Source organism: Syngnathus typhle, linkage group LG1 (genome assembly GCF_033458585.1).
Source record: "Syngnathus typhle isolate RoL2023-S1 ecotype Sweden linkage group LG1, RoL_Styp_1.0, whole genome shotgun sequence".
Classification (NCBI taxonomy): domain Eukaryota; kingdom Metazoa; phylum Chordata; class Actinopteri; order Syngnathiformes; family Syngnathidae; genus Syngnathus; species Syngnathus typhle.
The window spans coordinates 10,449,903-10,464,209 of record NC_083738.1 but is presented as its reverse complement, the minus strand read 5'-3'; the positions used below and the strand labels follow the sequence as shown (position 1 = coordinate 10,464,209).

The following is a 14,307-nucleotide window of genomic DNA, read 5'->3' as shown; positions in this document are numbered from 1 at the left end:
AATTCTGGCCAAACTGTGAAGATAATAGCAATGACAGACTCGTATAGCATCTTGGCTCGATTGCCACTAAGCAGCAAAGATGCAATCATAATTTTTGAATTTCAGCTTCCGCCAGCTGCTGTTCGATTTAGCCATAACTTTACGTCATGCTTTCATATATTCCGGACTGCCTTGGTTATCGCCCTTTGTCTTCGACCACTTTTGATGTCGCAACATTGACATGTAAAATAAGGCATGTAGAGTAGTACCGTATTTTCCGCCCTATAAGGCGCACCTAAAAACCTACATTTTTATCAAAAGTCGATAGTGCTCCTTATAGTCCGGTGCGCCTTATATATGGATCAAGTGATGAATTTGTTGATCCATACTGGTTGTACACAGTGCTCTGCCAAAATGTTTTAGTACGTTTTAGTACGACTAGTAAATTACAAGGTCGCATCGCTTCCCAACATTACGGTAACTGTAGTCAGGGGGCGTCACCGAATAGCTGCTATACGCGCGAGGCTATTTCATGTCAAAATAGGCTGCTCTATTCATGTTTCGAGTAAATCTACGGATCGATATGGAAGGGAAACATAGGTAAGTAGTACCAATGCGTTAGATCAAACTTTAGTCAGTTCTGATCATTTTATAGGAGATCGTTTGAGAAACACGATTGTTTAACACTTGGCTGAGGCTCATTGGAGATTACGAGCTGAGGGTCATGGGTTTTCGCGGATGGCTAATGCTATAACGATAGCTGCTATAAGCGCGAGGCTATTTCATGTCAAAATAGGCTGCTCTGTTCATGTTTCGAGTAAATCTACGGATCGATATGGAAGGGAAACATAGGTAAGTAGTACCAATGCGTTAGATTGACCTTTAGTCAGTTCTGATCATTTTATAGGAGATCGTTTGAGAAACGCAATTGTTTACACTTTGCTGAGGCTCATGGGAGATTGCGAGCTGAGGCTCATAGGAAATTGCGGATGGCTAATGCTATAACGATAGCTGCTATACGCGCGAGGCTATTTCATGTCAAAATAGGCTGCTCTGTTAATGTTTCGAGTAAATCTACGGATCGATATGGAAGGGAAACATAGGTAAGTAGTACCAATGCGTTAGATCGAACTTTAGTCAGTTCCAATCATTTTATAGGAGATCATTTGAGAAAAGCGATTGTTTACAGAGATTGTTGGTTATTGGCTAGTGGGTGCATACCGCAACCCTAGTCAACCTCAGTTTGTTGCAGTAAAGCTTCTATTTTATGCGCCTTATAGTCCGGTGCGCCTTATATATGGACAAAGTTTTAAAATGGGCCGTTCATTGAAGGTGCGCCTTATACCCCGGTGCGCCTAATAGGGCGCAAAATACGGTAATAATTATTGTATTGTTGTGAAGTAATAATTATTGTTGTGAAGTAATAATTATTGTTGAAAAACAGTCCATGCAGTATATAGCAAATATTAACGGCAGATGTGACATGTTCTCGGACGGGAACAAGTGCGAGAGGTGAGAAATTGACTGAAGGTTTGAGTCTTGAAAGCAATACATTTTTAATCCAGTTGGAGAAGTACTTCTTTGCACATATTTATTCATTTCATATATTTTTAGTTGTCTTTGTATTTTATGTCATATATTTTTAGAATTAAAATTAGAATGCCTTTATTATCATTTTACAACAGGTAGACAATGAAATTAGGATTTCAGTTTTGGGCTTCTTTCCCATTTATTTGAATACGTTTTATTTTATTCATTGGATAATTTTGGACACTTAGGTTAAGCCTTTAACTGAAGAAGTACTGATGGTTGTACGTACATACTGTTTTGACGACATCGTTTGTCCCCCACTGCAAGTGGACTGTTCCATTGTTGCCGCCGCATCATTTTAACATGATGTAGCGATGCCATGCGGGGCCACGGCATCAATAACTGCTGACTTTATGGCCGATAAGCGACAGATTGATTGCAAGCATCAGGCCTCGAACTCTATCTGCTGTGGTTAAAGGCCAAACGACAGGAAGAAACAGAGCCCAGTGTTTGGATCTGTTTATCGGCGGTGACGTCCCATCGCGACAGGCATCAATCACCTCACCTCCCCGCCGCTTTTTGTCGTCCTATCGGAATGCCGAACGACCTCCCGGGATGAGAATGTGCAGAATGGAGATGAGGAGTAAGTGACAAGTTGCCCTAAATTGCAATCGATTGACTTCTTTGAGCCTCTTTTCTCTGTGAGGTAGAGTCCACCAGGAGTCGTGGCCCAGTTCCAAATGAGGGAGCTGTCACATGCTTGCGATTCACATTGCATCCTTCCTCCGCTTCCTCATCGTCTTTATCCTCATGAGCCAACATATCTGCACAATTGTGAATCTTGACTGCACACTGCTGCGACACTCTGTTTTAAGAAGACTATTCATCAGCAAAAAGGCCTAATAGTAATCTAACGTCAAATCTATTAGGATCTACGACTGAAATACATCAAAAGACATTTTGACGTTTTTTAGAGCACTTTGACCATGAAACTACTTTGTTGTGCGCTCTGTGCTTCCATGAGTCCAATTATTGTTTGTGCTTTTGCCTGTGCAAACATATGACACATATATCAAACGACTGTAAAATGTTTCCTCAGGCGTGTAAAAGTCGATTGACTCGGCTTTAGTAATTCTGCGTTTCATGGTGGCAACCTCAGAGGCGGCCAGAACGGCACAAACATCTGGCGTCATACAGTATGAGGCCAACTTTCTACTCTTTCATTACCTCCTCGCCCCTCTTTTGTCCCTCACTGTCTCTCTCGCTCTCTCTTTTACTTTGCCGCATCAATAACATTTGAAGAATCACAAATATTTCATGGGCACATTGCTGTTGCTGCTGCTGCTGCTGGATGAACTCCATCAACTTGAATGGATTCCATCAACTTGCCGCATGATTTGCATTTCTTAAGGCGGGCGGGCGGCATGCATTATGCAGCAGCGGCAATGCATTCTGCATAAATCCACTTGGCAGAGTCCGTATTTCACAATCTAACCTTTCGCAGGTTTGCTTACTCGCATGACGAGTAGGCGGACAATTACGGCGAGACCTGTTTCGTAGAGCGCCGCCATGTGTGCAATAAAAGGCTTTGATTTTCAGACTTGCATACGGTTTGAGTGCAAAGCCGACTTCCTCCCCGCTGGCTTTTTCATTAGGGACGCGATTGAAAACAAGAGATGTGAAACAACTGCCCTTAAAAGGTCTCCTTTGGCCTGTTAGGGTTGCTTGCACCATTTTACGTAATTGTAATAAAATTAATGACGAGAATTGATCCACCGTCAAAGTTTGCGACACGTGCATATCCAATGTATAGAAACAGGAAAATCTCATACTGTCTGTTAATTTTGTTTCGTTACCAATTTTTATGAAATCTCCACATCATCAAATTATCAAAATGTATCAACCCTACAAAAAAACAACAACGATGTAGTTATTCAGTTGTGAATAGTATATACAATTGCTTATTATATATTAAATAATATTATATTATATATTATATTATAAAATATAGGTTATATTATATTATTAAATTGAATAAAGTCTAACTATTAGGGGATGGCTTAATTTCATAAGCTTTGCTTTGCCTTTTCATTTTTGACCTGTACTTTTTTTAATCATTATTTCTTTTATTTTTAAATCTCCTTTTTTGTATTAGTTGAAATACATTTTCTCCCTGTCCTTTCATTCTGGATATAAAGATATGTTTTAAGTCGGTCAAGCGTACAAACACTTATGCACACACATGCGCGCGAGCCCAGTTACAGTTTTTATTGATTGCTTTGACGGTACTGTCAACTCCAAATCCACATTTTCAAATCAGTTAGTCAAAACAGTTAACGCAGAGGGCTAAACACATGCCACAGTGGTCAAAATGACACATCTTGTTTGTAAAAGGCTGTACCTGTGCCAAAACAATTAAAATCTGGAACAAAAGCAAATTTTGCCTTCAAACAAGTCAACTTTGACACAAGTGTATGTCCAATCAATTATTACACCATGGGCAACAAAATACAGTACTTGTGTGAATCAGTGCACCATTGCTTGTCATTGCAGCCTATGACTTTACATGGCTTACATGCCAGTGCCGTTTATAGTAAAATTTGCCCTCTTGCAAAGAATGCATCCAAAATCAGATACGTGTGCTTTGATGCAAATTTTATTGATTACTTTAATTTCCGGACAATGAGCCGCAACTTTTTGCTCGAGTTTTGAACCCTGCGGCTTGTCGTCCGGTACGGCGTATCTATGGATTTTTCGTGATTTTTGTGATGACTTGATCACTTATACACTCGTAAAAAGGCTGTGGACCGCTGTTGTGCGGCACCGCTTTGCTGGACGGAGGTATATGTAACACGGTCACTGGGAAGAGTGATGTGTTGATTGCATGTCCATCCGCCAGGCAAATAGTGCCGTATAATTGACACAAAGAAGAGACAGAACGAGATCAAGATGGACATTACTGAAGAAAGGAAGTGTTTATACACAAACCCTCACATTGGGGGACAAAAGAAATGCATATGATGTTGCTTTTAAGTTAAAGGCAGTCGATTTGGTTCTTAACAAAGGAATTCGAGTGCTCATGCACTGTAGAGGTTTCCTCCGGTCACTAGAGATCACTGGGCTATTGTTGATGAATTCTTGTTGTGTCACCCTTTTCTTTCTTTGTTTCCCGGTCACGTCTACTCTGGAGCTATACGTGTAGCCCGCTAGTCGAGCATGCTTGAACTATCCTTGACATGCCTCTGCATCTACGTATATCTTGGGCAGCAGCAGTCATTGCATTTGTTCATAGGGGTGGTGATCATATACTTTCCATCGCCATGCACTAAATAATTCCTCTATGGGATTTAAAAATGGAGAGTATGAAGGAAGGAGATGTACCATCATCCGAGGAAGCACCACAAACCACTCATTCACAACACAAGAGTGGTGGAACGCCATATTGTCCCAGATAATAATGAATAGTGGCATGACAGGCCTCAACAAGCTTCTCTCCTGAGGCGGGATTAGGATGTCATGAAGGGCATTCAGGAATGCTATGATATGTTCTGTGTTGTATGGGCCAATGGTAGGGATATGGCACAGGACGCCATCATTGGAGATGACAGCACGCATTGTTATGTTGGTGCCCCTCTGCCCTGGAACAGTAATAGTGGCAATATACCCAATGAGGTTCCTTCCACGTCTCCTTACTTTACAAAGATTGAGTTTCAACATAAATGAAGACTTGTTCCCCCTCAGCTTCAAGCTCCATTATTCCCTAAAGATTAAAAAGGCAAGATTACAGTTACGTCAACAGTCTTTTACAGTAAATAACTATACTATGAAAAAGAGATACTCTTCTGTCTCTTCTTCTGAGCCCTTTCAGCTATACCTCCACCTCAGACACAAACTCCTCTTCCCCTGACCCCTCTACCTGTTACTCTCACTCTACCTCTAATCTGCCTTAGACCTCCTCGATCCATGCTTGCAAAGAACAACACAGATCTGAAGACTGATTACAAATGAAAATATTCTGTCAAGAAATTTCAGACAGATCGCGGATGCATACAGATCAGGGAGTTTCCAAGGGCTCGGAGCATATAGTTTCTGTTGTGTAGCCACAGCTAAAACAATGGTGTTTGGACTTCTTGAATGACATCTGTTAACTGTTTTGCAAAAGGGTGGGAAAACTGTGTCAATCCAAAGAGAATGGGTTAACATATTTGCATGATGTGTTTTCTGCTCTGCTGAGATGGTGATTATGAAGACTGAGAGGTTCCCACTTTCTTCAAACAGGTCAAAGCAATCAATAAAAACCGTAATATGATTCAATAGTTGTGATCCTTACTCTGCAATAGTCCCATGAGAGTAATTGGCAGGTGGGTATGACATATGACAAATGAAAGAGGGAAGGCTTTAAATGGCAAATTATAGCTTCTGACACGAATCACTGCACTCATTCTTGCAAACTAACTTTGCTTGCGATAATTACGTGCGATTCGAAACGTCAACACGCTTGAGTCCATTATTTGTAGGGCTTTTTGAATTTCCGACCCAAAATGCTATGAATTGAAAAGAAAATCATGGATAATTTATATTCTTACGTCTAATGTGGTAGACAAACAACACAATATTACTCCAATATATGCAAATCCACAGTTTGTTTGTTTGTTTTGTTTGTTTGTTTTCACCAATATTGAATTACTTTTAGCCTGATTGCAATGTATTTAGCCACCAAATATTATGTTCTCAAGGCTCTTACATTTGTTGACAAATCTGCTCAGAAACCTTCATTGACTCATTGTAGAGCCGCTTGCCTCAATTTGGGCTTCGTGCGTGGTAATCACCTGTCGCTGTGATTCAATTTTTAAGTGGGTTGTCCGCTATTGTCTATGAAATGCACCCTTTTTTCTCTTTTGCAAAGGCTCTTGTGTTGAATGCTCACTGGGCCTTTCTAAATACGTCTGTTTGCTTGACTCATTTCGCTAGTTCGTGGAGTTGATATTAGCCTCACACGACCAAAACAATTTGTCTGTGTCCGAATGTCCACGCTTATCTCTTATTTTCAATTAAATAAAATGAATGAAATATTATAATATGAATATATAATATAAATTATATAAACATAATGTACAGCAACTGTATCACTTTGAATAAATACAAATAAATCGATATAAATACAAAATAAATACTAAAACATAAATAAGATACAATATCATGGACAGATCATGCATGAATGGATGAGTTGAGAATATAAAATAAATAAATAAATTATACTCAATCATCAATCAATGAAGCATATCTGTAAATAACTATAAAAAATCCAATGCATTTTGGAAAAATGTGATTATGTTTTACTCTGGGCTGATTCTCCTCAAGGGGACATCATCCCATAGCTGTGCTTTATGAATGCAAGAGTTTTAAACTCCTGGTTTATTGAATGCCTTACGAGTTGCATATTCTTGTATCACAGCAGTAGCTTTGGTCCTAACAGTACAAACGGCGAGCTGGCTTTCATAAAGTTTAACTGTGCTGTATATGAATCAAACTAATGCAAAGTACAATATTTCCCCCAGCTATTCATCAGGAGTCCCCAATATTCATATGCGGTTAAATTTATGCATAGAAACACCGAGCGATGTGCCTGATGAAGGACTTGAGCGATACAACTGAGATGGTGCAGAATGAAGATGATACTGTGGGTGATTTATCATTCAGATTTCAGTGGATTAAAGAGACGGGGTGGGGGGGAAGAAGTTAACTTTAGTTTTAATTATGCATTGAGACATTATTATTCAATCCGTAATGTCACGTCACTTCCCAGGGGAGACTCATTCAAATTTAATAACGAGACAGGGGAAATCGTTTTTATACAACTTAATCATATGACACTGAGACTTTGCTAGCACTTGAACAAGCACGACATGGACCGTGGATTTATTTTCAATTTGTGTGTGTGTGTGTGTGTGTGTGTGTGCGTGTGTGTGTGTGTGTGTGTGTGTGTGCGTGTGTGCGTGTGTATGTGTTATCATGTATATTACGTGTACCGTAATTTTCGGACTACAAGTCGCGTTTTTTTTCATAGTTTGGGTGGGGGGGCGACTTATAATAAGGAGCGACTTATATGTGTTTTTTTTTCAAACATTTTCAAAAAAAAAAAGTGGAACCGCGATAAACGAACCGCAATGTAGCAAAGGATTACTGTAATTTGAATTTCAAGTGACGTCAGCAGCGCGACGTCGCGTCAGCAGCGCGACGTCGCGTCAGCAGCGCGATGACGCCACGTGGCACGGCGGTTGTTTACATAAAGGACAAAGATTGACTCGACGGAGCTCTCTTTCACTTCCGTGGATTGAAGTCGGGGGCCGGCGCTCGGCCGGGTGGTTGTCCAGGGACGCTGAATGGGGCTCGGACAATGGTTTTACGCACGCCCGGTCCTACTCTACCGAGCTGTCTTTCACCTCCGTGGATGGAAGTCGAGGGCCGGCGCTCGACCGGGTGGCTGTCCGGGGACGGTGGATGGGGCTCGGTCATGGCTTTTACGGACGCCCGGTCCTATTCTATGGAGCTCTCTTCCACTTCCGTGGCTGGAAGTCCACGCCGCCACACGCTTGGAAGTTTGTTTTGTTAAATAAAGAGCCGTTTACCAAACCCACGTCTTTCCTTGGACTTTGACGCTACAATATAGTTATATAGTAGATCTGTGGAATAACGACGAGGCTGACGTCAGGGCGCACGCGCGACGTTGTTCAGAGACAAAGGACGAGGAATTTGATCGATGGATCTAATGATTTAGAGTGCACAGATGGTTTGATAATATTATTGCTTAGATAATAGTTATTTGATATATATAATTTATATATCGTTATATGGGCCTGTGGAATATTTTGAAGTGCAAGAGCCGTCAGCGGCGCGCACGCATTGTTGACAAAGGATGATTGATGGATTTAAGGAATTGGAGTGACACAGATGGTTTTATTAACGTGTTATTTATGTAATAGTTTTTTGAATAACTCTGAATTTTACGCCAGGGCCGTTCCCAGCTCTTAGTTTGTGTTTATGTCACGTTAGCATACCTATCGTTTAGCCTCTTGTTGCTCGTTCATAACTGTTCTTGGTGTTGGATTTTGTCGAATAAATTGCCCCCCAAATGCGACTTACATTCCGGAGCGACTTATATATGTTGTTTTTTTCACTTTTTTGGGCATTTTATGGCTGGTGCGACTTATACTCCGGAGCGACTTCCATCCATCCATCCATTTTCTGTACCGCTTAGTCCCCACTGGGGTCGCGGGCGTGCTGGAGCCTATCCCAGCCGTCATCGGGCAGTAGGCGGGGGACACCCTGAACCGGTTGCCAGCCAATCGCAGGGCACACAGAGACAAACAACCATTTGCACCCGCACTCACACCTAGGGACAATTTGGAGTGTTCAATCGGCCTACCAAGCATGTTTTTGGGATGTGGGAGGAAACCGGAGTGCCCGGAGAAAACCCACGCGGGCCCGGGGAGAACATGCAAACTCCACACAGGGAAGGCCGGAGGTGGAATCTAACCCGCACCCTCCTAACTGTGAGGCGGACGTGCTACCCAAGTGCGCCACCAAGCCGCCTTTCCGGAGCGACTTATAGTCCGAAAATGACGGTATATTCTATCAGCTTTTACTTTTTCTTTTTAATCTCTGGATTTTGTCTGGTCTTTTAATTTCTGTTGTGCAAAGGGAAAGTAAAATATCATGCGACCTGTAAATTGCATTGGCGCATGTCACCAAGTATGCCTTTTTGATGATTTTTTTAACATGTTTTTTAACACATTTAGTTCTGAAGTAGAAGAACGTGTTTTGTAATCAGTAACTTGCATGAAATTAGTTGTCAGTGCATGTTGTAGCCATATTTGAACATGGACCATCTGTAGGCATTTAATTCTATTGTGTAGTTGTTTTCCATGTATGTCACCTGCAACACACCTAATTCAAATTATAAGGCTCATCATCAAGCTTCTTGAGCACTTCCTGATGAGCTGATTAAGTCAGTCAGGACAGCGGCCCTTGAGGACCAGAGCTGCACATGTCTGTTCTAAAGTATCAATTCATTTAATTGAGCACAATTTCTGGCTACTCCACCTAACTCTGATAGTTGTTCTGTTTATTTCTATCACACTTGTATGGTGCATTTAGACACAGCGGTATTCATCAGTGTCGTGTTGAATGGCAAAAGCTTTCTTGTCCGGTGTAGTTCCCAAACAAACATGTTGTACGTGACTCTCGGTTTAATTGCGGGCAATTAAAGTGCAAATCCTTGTTTGTCACCTTGTCGGCTGGAGCAGAGATGAGAGTGTGACGCTGCGTCTCTCTCGCTCGTCACACTCGGCAGAGATTTTGATGATGAAGAAAAGTCCCTCAAGTCAAAATGGTAAGCAACCAAGTGTGGAGCACATCCTTGTTCAGGCTGAACAAGCGCAATGCTTCAGAGAGCAAACTCATACAACCTCTTTAATTTCAGAGTTTTTTTTTTTTAAAGTTGTTGCTATTCCTTAGTGGCCCAGTAAAGTGAATCCCGAGATTTGTTTCTGAATACTGTACATTATACTGTACATTGTGTTGACGATAATTGCTGAAAGCGTGCAAGAATGTTTTGGTTTATGATCTGCTGAATAGTGCTTTAGAGTCAATGCTCAATAAAGTAAGTGAGTTGGCATTTGCCTCTTTTGAACAGTCTTTTGTATTGTATTGTATTGTATAACATGAATTCTCTTCATTATTTACTGCTAATGAATGATCTACTTTTCCCCGCAAATGCTTCGAAAGGTCACCCAGATAAAGCATGAACAATTATTTTTCATGAGTCGATGACTAACTTGCACATCACATAAGGAGCAAACCAAGAAGTTGCTTGTAGATATACTATGAATGTATTGTGCGTGCATAACTCACACTCTTTATAAGTGCGTGCCCGCACAGCTTGTTAAATATAACATGTTTAAAGAAGCAGAATTAGCAAAAGTGTTCACACGTATCACCTAATCCTCACTGTCGTTCTTTGTAATTGCACCAATACAGTTTCAGGTTATGGCCAAAACCCTAACTATATGTGCACAATAAATAAATAATGACCTCTACTTTGAGTTAATGTCTAATTGTTTCCCCCTAATGTAATTAACAGCAAAGCCATAAAGCGCAGCATGGTACTCGGCCAAATCATGGCCCGTATACCCTACCCTTCAAAAGTATTGGAACAGTTTGGTTTTTAGTTCTCAAATTTAGTAAGCTACCACCCAAAAAATACTTAAATCTTCAAGTACCACCAAATTAACCAACATTAAGATGTGTTAGCATATTAATCCAAAAGTATAGTCATTCTTACTGAAAGCCCTGACATCATTATGCAAAATTTCAAAATGATTACTGCACTTGAGTATCGGAAGATTCGTAAAAGGTGTACCTATAATAATTCATTTAAAATGCATTGCACATAAAAGTTAAATACAATTGAATTCTAGTCTAAACATGTACTGTCTGACATGAAAAAGGTTTGTCACTATAACATTATGCACAGTTTGATCTTCTAATGCCTAGATAAGACTACACAACTTTTTGAGTCACAGACTACTAAACATGGCGCCATGAACTTCTTCAAGGCAATAATTACCTAAAATAATAAAAGAGTTCATTTGTAGCAGGGTGAAAGGTTGTGAATTGGTTGATAAGTCAGTTCCCAGACTTAGAGCCCTATTTGTTTGACCAGTGAAAGTCTAGAAAAAGCGTCATCTAACTGCACGAGTGGAGTTTTCTTCTGGTATTTTCAGAGATGCACTAGTAGAAATGCATCTTTATGACATGTGGGAGTGAACGCAGCGTACTTGATTCTTAGTCAATCGGAGCGTCGTGTTTGTTTCAGCTGATTTAAGGTTAAGTCCACTTTCAGTCATCAAATCGTCAGATGCGCCACATGCTTGTAACAGAAAATGCCCTTGGTCTGTCGGAACACACTGCATGGCTTTGCGCAAAGCATTTCAATTTTTGAAGTGTTTTTGTCTACAGAAAAAGAAATGATCTGACCTTCCTATTCCAATGCTTTTCGAGGGGAGTGTAGTTGCTTACCAATACGATAAAGAGGAAGTGCTAATCAGACAGCAGAACGAGGTGAAAGACGTGTTAATGAACACGTTAATATGCGGTTCCCCAACCCCTTTTCTCCACGGTGACTCCCGTGACTTCTGTGTTATTGCTAATTAGCAGCGCTCGTGCGGCATTAGTTAGTTAAGGAGCCATTATTGCCCGGCCCCTCGATGGCAGATGTCGGGAGGAAGAACCGGTAAATCGTAAAGAAAGAACAGGGGATTAGCGATTAGGTTCCTCTGCTGAGTCGTTAAGCAGGGTGATGTCGTTTAATGACATTCTCTGCTTTGAGGACCGCATTTAAATGTCTCTATTTACTATTACAAGTATTCAAAAAAATAACAATAGTAATCATTTTTGGGCAAGAGGACATAGTAGCTGTTTTGTTAGATTAGCCAAGGTAGTAAATAGGACTGACATTAGGATCACATAGTTTTTCTTTTGTCCAATACAGCAGGAGCAGCTGTAAATACGTATATGAGTACTGTGAGATGGAATTATGATTGTTCCAGTATACTGTCGAGCTACAATACCTTTTTAGAGGGTTTTGTTTGGTGCTGTGCTTTTTGAATGCAAAGGAGCTATATGCCTTGGTTTAATAAAGGTTGGAATATACTAGAGTACATGAATTTAATATTTTACCCTTCAACATTTTCAGTTGATCATTTGCTATTGTTGCGCGTCCGAGCGAGCACTCTGTTGATTTTGAATGAAATCTGCTCCCAGATGCTCCGGGGTGGAAATCAGTCTACACGTTTCGGCCGCAGCTCTACTAGATTCAGTGAGTGTGAATCTCCCGTTGGCATCTCCAAGCGAGCTAATGGAATTTTCCACTAGGGGCCCTTCCTCACACCAACACGCTCAAGCACAAGCCGATAAAGCCGATGGAGAAGGAAAAAAACTTGTCAAGTGTGAGAGCGCAGCCGAGGGTAGAAGGGTGGGGAATGCAGACGTGCGCCGTAGATATTCTCTGAGCCGTCTTTAAAGACTGAAGACAATCCGTGTTCCTGAAATTCACTTGATGCTCTTCTAGTGTGCATGATGCCTAAGTGTTACCGCCCTCATACTCCCAACGCTCAAGTTCAAGCGGTATGTTATGTGAAATGGATTGGTGGAAGATACGGGAAGAATAGTGTGTTTTCAAGCATGGTCTCGGAGAACTTTTTTGGAAGTGAGATCTTTTAAATTAATATGGATGACCAGAATGCCAATTTAATGGCAAATGGAAGACTCCTCTTTTCTTTTCGAACATCGTCTGTTGAGATATTTTTGTTTGCCTACTCATGATAGACATAGATTTCACGTTGCTCATTGAAATTGGCTTTGATGGCTGTATTTGCTATGAATATCCATAATGCCCCTTAATAGCTGTTTAAACCGCAATGGGACATTTACTATCTCTTGACTTATTTCTGGAAATTATTGTACTATGACAGAAATGCATGAAATGGAGACTTCAAACCAAAATAGCTGACATACTGAGTCTTTTCGACCATGTACTCGTGAGACTGTGTTGTGTTTTTTGGTTCATGGTAGACATAATAACAAACTTGTTCAAACATGCTTTTGATACCGACTTTTCAAATCAATTCGTAGCATGAATGACCACAAGAGTACTATCATGGTAAATGGAAGGTTTCCTGTGTCTTTCCTAGTATGATCCCTTGAGACTTTTTGGTGGGTCTATTCATGATCGCCATGCCTAGGAGATTTCACGTTGCTAAATGGAACTACATTTGGAGGCTCAATTTTCCAAATGCCCGTATTATAGCTGTTTAAACCATAATAAGAGACACACTGTGTCTTTTCAGGCACAGCCTCCTGAAACTTTTTTCTTAGGCCTCCTCATGATAAACATACCAACCAAATGTTATGCTAAGAAATGGCACAGGCTTCGGGGGCTGAATTTTTAAATTAAGACGCAAACATGTTTTTCATTGTGTCAATTAGACACCAATGCGTCACGGTTGATTGAAGTCGTGTCACTAAAATTACCGTAATTTTCGGACTATAAGTCGCTCCGGAGTATAAGTTGCAAGCCATAAAATGCCCAAAAATGCGAAAAAAGAACCATATATAAGTCGCTCCGGAGTATAAATCGCATTTTGAGGGGCAATTTATTCGACAAAATCCAACACCAAGAACAGACATAAACGAGCAACAACAGGCTAAACGATACGGTATGCTAACGTGACAAACACAAACAAGGAGCTGAAAACGGGCCTGACGTAACATTCAGTTATTTAAAAAAACTATTACATAAATAACTCGTTTATAAAACCATCTGTGTCACTCCAATTCATTAAATCCATCGATCATCCTTTGTCAACAATGCCGTGTGCCGCGGCGCAGTTCAAATTATTCCACAGGCCCATACAACGATATATAAACTATATTTTAAATAACTATCACATAAACAACAATATTATCAAATCATTTATGTCACTCCAAATCATTAAATCCATCGATCAAATTTCTCGTCCTTTATGTCATCCTGGTGACAGATGACATGTCCAGAGGATATGGCGCTTTAAAGTGTTAATTACTTTATTTGATTTTTTCTCACTATTTTTCATGTTTTGAATATGTTCAAGATAAACATATCAAAGCATGTGAAGTGATCAACTATACTAAAAATAACATGTGAAGTGGTCAACTATACTTGTAAGTAAGTGATGTGTTAATGATCAAGTAAAAATT

At 40.4% G+C, this 14,307-nt stretch overlaps 1 protein-coding gene across 2 annotated transcripts in view; it reads left to right on the top strand.

Annotated features, from left to right (window-relative positions):
• Positions 1-14,307, top strand: part of lingo2 (leucine rich repeat and Ig domain containing 2) — a 178,373-nt gene that overhangs the window by 117,053 nt on the left and 47,013 nt on the right. The window lies entirely within an intron of this gene.